Genomic DNA, 6,000 nt, shown 5'->3' with positions numbered 1-6,000 from the left:
TTTTGGGGAAGAGTGTTTATGGGGTTGTGTGAAAGAGAGTGGTGAGAAGAGGTGAGTGGAGGTAGGTGGGGATCCTGTGGGGTCCACAGATCCTGAGTGGATCCTGTGGGGTCAACAGATCCTGAGGTGTTCAAGGAATTACATCCCTGCACCCGTTAGGCATGTAAAAATGCCTTTGTACCCAACTCTGGGCGTTCAGCGCCAGGTTGGTGGCCATTTTGGGCGTTCAACGCCCATCTGTGTGCCATTTCTGGCGTTGAACGCCAGAACCATGCCTGTTCTGGCGTTCAGCGCCCAGAAGCTGCCCATTTTGGGCGTTCAGCGCCAGAACCATGCTCTGTTCTGGCGCTGAACGCCAGACAGATGCTCCTCCAGGGTGTGATTTTTCTTCTGCTGTTTTTGATTCCGTTTTCAATTTTTATATTTATTTTGTGACTCCACATGATCATGAACCTAAGAAAACATGAAAAACAATAAAAAAATAAGAATTAGATAAACATTGGGTTGCCTCCCAACAAGCGCTTCTTTAATGTCAATAGCTTGACAGTGGACTCTCATGGAGCCTCACAGATGTGCAGAGCTTTGTTGAGACTCTCCAACACCAAACTTAGAGTTTGGATATGGGAGTTCAACACCAAACTTAGAGTTTGGTTGTGGCCTCCCAACACCAAACTTAGAGTTTGACTGTGGGGGCTCTGGTTGACTCTGCTTGGAGAGAAGCTTTTCCTGCTTCCTCTCCATGGTTGCAGAGGGAGATCCTTGAGTTTTGAATACAAGGGAGTTCTCATTCCGTTGAAGGAATATTTCACCTCTGTCAACATCAATCACAGCTCTTGCTGTGGCCAGGAAAGGTCTTCCTAGGATGATGGATTCATCCTCTTCCTTTCCAGTATCCAGGACTATGAAATCAGTAGGTATGTAAAGGCCCTCAACCTTTACTAATACATCTTCTACTTGTCCATAAGCCTGTTTTCTTGAGCTGTCTGCCATCTCTAGTGAGATTTTAGCAGCTTGCACCCCATAGATTCCCAGTTTCTCTATTACAGAGAGGGGCATGAGGTTTATCCCTGAACCAAGGTCACACAGAGCCTTAAAGATCATGGTGCCTATGGTACAAGGGATTATGAACTTTCCAAGATCCTGTCTCTTCTGAGGCAATGTCAGTTGATCTAGATCACTTAGTTCATTGATGAACAAGGGAGGTTCAACTTCCCAAGCATCAATGCCAAACAATTTGGCATTCAGCTTCATGATTGCACCAAGAAACTTGGCAGTTTGCTCTTCAGTGACATCCTCATTCTCTTCAGAAGAGGAATACTCATCAGAGCTCATGAAGGGCATAAGGAGGTTTAATGGAATCTCTATGGTCTCTAGATGAGCCTCAGAGTCCTTTGGTTCCTCAGAGGGAAGCTCCTTATTGATCACTGGACGTCCCAGGAGGTCCTCCTCCTTGGGATTCACGTCCTCTCCTCTCCTCACAGGTTCGGCCATGGCGCTTATGTCAATGGCCTTGCACTCTCCTTTTGGATTCTCTTCTGTATTGCTTGGGAGAGTACTAGGAGGGATTTCAGTGATCCTTTTACTCAGCTGGCCCACTTGTGCTTCCAGATTTCTAATGGAAGATCTTGTTTCATTCATGAAACTTACAGTGGCCTTAGATAGATCAGAGACTAGATTTGCTAAATTAGAAGCATTTTGTTCAGAGTTCTCTGTCTGTTGCTGAGTTGATGATGGAAAAGGCTTGCTATTGCTAAACCTGTTTCTTCCACCATTATTAAACCCTTGTTGAGGCTTTTGATCCTTCCATGAGAAATTTGGATGATTTCTCCATGTTGAGTTATAGGTGTTTCCATAAGGTTCACCTAAGTAATTTACCTCTGCTATTGCAGGGTTCTCAGGATCATAAGCTTCTTCTTCAGAAGAAGCCTCTTGAGTACTATTGGATGCAGCTTGCATTCCATGCAGACTCTGAGAGATCATATTGACTTGCTGAGTCAATATTTTATTCTGAGCCAATATGGCATTCAGAGTATCAACCTCAAGAACTCCCTTCTTCATAGGCGTCCCATTGTTCACAGGATTCCTTTCAGAAGTGTACATGAACTGGTTATTAGCAACCATGTCAATGAGTTCTTGAGCTTCTGCAGGCGTTTTCTTTAGGTGAATGGATCTACCTGCAGAAGTATCCAATGACATCTTAGATAACTCAGACAGACCATCATAGAATATATCCAGGATGGTCCATTCTGAAAGCATGTCAGAAAGACACTTTTTGGTCAACTATTTGTATCTTTCCCAAGCTTCATAGAGAGATTCACCTTCTTTCTGCCTGAAGGTTTGAACATCAGCTCTAAGCTTGCTCAGCTTTTGAGGAGGAAAGTACTTGGCTAAGAAAGCCGTGACCAGCTTATCCCAAGAGTTCAGGCTGTCTTTAGGTTGAGAATCCAACCAAAATCTAGCTCTGTCTCTTACAGCAAAAGGGAAAAGCATGAGCCTGTAGACTTCAGGATCTATTCCATTAGTCTTAACAGTATCACATATCTGCAAGAATTCAATTAAGAACTGAAAAGGATCTTCAGATGGAAGTCCATGAAACTTGCAGTTCTGCTGCATCAGAGAAACTAATTGAGGTTTCAGCTCAAAGTTGTTTGCTCCAATGGCAGGAATGGAGATGCTTCTTCCATGTAAATTGGAATTAGGTGCAGTAAAGTCACCAAGCATCTTCCTTACATTATTATTATTTTCGGCTGCCATCTCCTCTGCCTGTTCGAAAATTTCTGAAAGGTTATCTCTGGATTGTTGTATTTTAGCTTCTCTTAATTTTCTCTTCAGAGTCCTTTCAGGTTCTGGATCTGCTTCAACAAGAATACCTTTTTCTCTGTCCCTGCTCATAAGAAAGAGAAGAGAACAAGAAAAGAAGAGGAATCCTCTATGTCACAGTAAAGAGGTTCCTTATTGTTAGTAGAAGAAAAGAAGAAGAAATTCGAACACAGATAGAAGAGGGGGTTCGAATTTGGTGATGATGTGAGGAAGAGATGTTAGTTAATGAATGAATAAATAGAATAAGATGAGAGAGAAGGAGGGAATTTTCGAAATTAATATTTGAAAAAGAGTTAGTGATTTTCGAAAATAGTTTTTGAAAGGGGTTAGTATTTATTTTTTTTTTTTTTCGAAAAAATTTAAAATTAAAAATAAAAATAATTAGTTAATAAAAAAGAAATTTTTGAAAAAGAGGGAAGATATTTTCGAAAATTAGAGAGAGAGAGTTGGTTAGGTAGTTTTGAAAAAGTTAAGAAACAAACAAAAAGTTAGTTAGTTAGTTGAAACAAATTTTGAAAGGATAAGAAGTTAGGAAGTTAGAAAAGATATTTTGAAAAGATATTTTTGAAAAAGATAAGATAAGAAGATATTTTTGAAAAGATATGATAGAAATTAGTTTTTGAAAAAGATTTGATTTTTAAAATCTCAATTAATGACTTGATTCATAAAAAAAATCACAAGATATGATTCTAGAACTTAAAGTTTGAATCTTTCTTAACAAGCAAGTAACAAACTTCAAATTTTTGAATCAAAACATTAATTGATTATGTTATTTTCGAAAATTGATTTTAAAAATAAGAAAAAGATTTTTGAAAAATATTTTTGGAATTTTCGAAAATTACTAAGATATTTGAAAAAGATTTGATTTTTGAAAAAGATTTTGAAAAAGATAAGATTTTCAAATTGAAAATTTGATTTGACTCATGAGAAACAATTTGATTTTAAAAAATTTTGAAAAATTCAATCCAAATTTTCGAATTTGATGAGAGAAAAAGGGAAAGATATTTTTTTTTATTTTTGAAATTTTTTGAAAAACATGAAAAATATGCAATGCATGAAATTTTTAGATCAAAACAATGAATGCATGCAAGAATGCTATGAATGTCAAGATGAACACCAAGAACACTTTTTTTGAAAAATTTTTAATGCAAAGAAAACATGCAAGACACCAAACTTAGAATTCTTTAATGCTTAGGCACTAAGAATTCAAGAATGCATATGATAAACATGAAAAGACACAAAACAAAAAATCATCAAGATCATACAAGAAGACTTACCAAGAACAACTTGAAGATCATGAAGAACACTATGAATGCATGAAATTTTCGAAAAATGCAAGATGCACATGCAATTGACACCAAACTTATAACATGACACATGACTCAAACAAGAAACACAAAATATTTTTTATTTTTATGATTTTCTAATTTTTTTTGGATTTTTTTTCGAAAATAATATAAAAAAAATAAGGATTCCAAAATTTTTAATATGAATTCCAGGAATCTTGCCATGTTAGTCTAAAGCTTCAGTCCAGGAATTAGACATGGCTCACTAGCCAGCCAAGCTTTCAAAGAAAGCTCCAGTCCAAAACACTAGACATGGCCAATGGCCAGCCAAGCTTTAGCATGTAAATCAGAAACAGTAGCAGGTGGATTAACTCCAACTAGCTTGCTCTTGATAACAAATTGCTGCCTCAGTCCAAATAAATTTAGACATGGCTTTACAGCCAGCCAGGCTTCACATGCTTCATGAAACACTAGAATTCATTCTTAAAAATTCTGAAGCCATAGAATAATTTATTTTGAAAACATTTTTATCTTTTTTTTTTCGAAAACAGATGAGAGATTTTTGAAATTATTTTTGAAAATTTTTTTTTTAAAAGAAAATAAAAAGAAAATTACCTAATCTGAGCAATAAGATGAACCGTCAGTTGTCCAAACTCAAACAATCCCCGGCAACGGCGCCAAAAACTTGGTGCACGAAATTGTGATGTCCAGGCTCGAACAATCCCTGGTAATGGCTCCAAAGCTTGGTGCTTTGATCTTAATTCATAATTGTCACAACTTCGATACAACTAACCAGCAAGTGCACTGGGTCGTCCAAGTAATACCTTACGTGAGTAAAGGTCGAATCCCACGGAGATTGTTGGTATGAAGCAAGCTATGGTCACCTTGTAAATCTCAGTCAGGCAGATATAAAACAGTGATATGGTTTTCGAATAATGAATAATAAAATAGGGATAGAGATACTTATGTAAATCATTGGTAGGAATTTCAGATAAGCGAATGGAGATGCTTTTCGTTCCTCTGAACCTCTGCTTTCCTACTATCTTCATCCAATCAGTCTTACTCCTTTCCATGGCTGGCTTTATGTGATACATCACCACTGTCAATGGCTACTTTCGGTCATCTCACGGGAAAATGATCCAATGCCCTGTCACGGCACGGCTAATCGTCTGGAGGCATCACCCTTGTCAATGGCTTCATCTTATCCTCTCAGTGAATAATATGCTCACGCACCCTGTCACGGCACGGCTATTCATCTGTCGGTTCTCGATCATGCTGGAATAGGATTTACTATCCTTTTGCGTCTGTCACTAACGCCCTGCAATCGCGAGTTAGGAGCTCGTCACAGTCATTCAATCATTGAATCCTACTCGGAATACCACAGACAAGGTTTAGACCTTCCGGATTCTCTTGAATGCCGCCATCATTCTAGCTTACGCCACGAAGATTCTGGTTAGGAGATCTAAGAGATACTCATTCTAGCTTAATTCATGTAGAACAGAAGTGTTTGTCAGGCACGCGTTCATAAGGGAGAAGGATGATGAGCGTCACACATAATCATCACCTTCATCACATTCTTGGGTGCGAATGGATATCTTAGAAGCGAAATAATAAGAATTGAATAGAAAACAGTAGTACTTTGCATTAATCTTTGAGGAACAGCAGAGCTCCACACCTTAATCTCTGGAGTGTAGAAACTCTACCGTTAAAAATACATAAGTGAAGGTCCAGGCATGGCCGAGATGGCCAGCCCCCTAAAACGTGATCACAGGATCAATACAATCCAGGATTGTCAAAAAGACTAGTAAGAGGTCCTATTTATAATAAACTAGTCACTAGGGTTTACATGAGTAAGTAATTGATGCATAAATCCACTTCTGGGGCCCACTTGGTG

The sequence above is a fragment of the Arachis hypogaea genome, chromosome 15 (assembly GCF_003086295.3).
Source record: "Arachis hypogaea cultivar Tifrunner chromosome 15, arahy.Tifrunner.gnm2.J5K5, whole genome shotgun sequence".
NCBI classification, from domain to species: domain Eukaryota; kingdom Viridiplantae; phylum Streptophyta; class Magnoliopsida; order Fabales; family Fabaceae; genus Arachis; species Arachis hypogaea.
The sequence above is the reverse complement of the archived record's forward strand: the minus strand, read 5'-3'. Positions refer to the sequence as shown.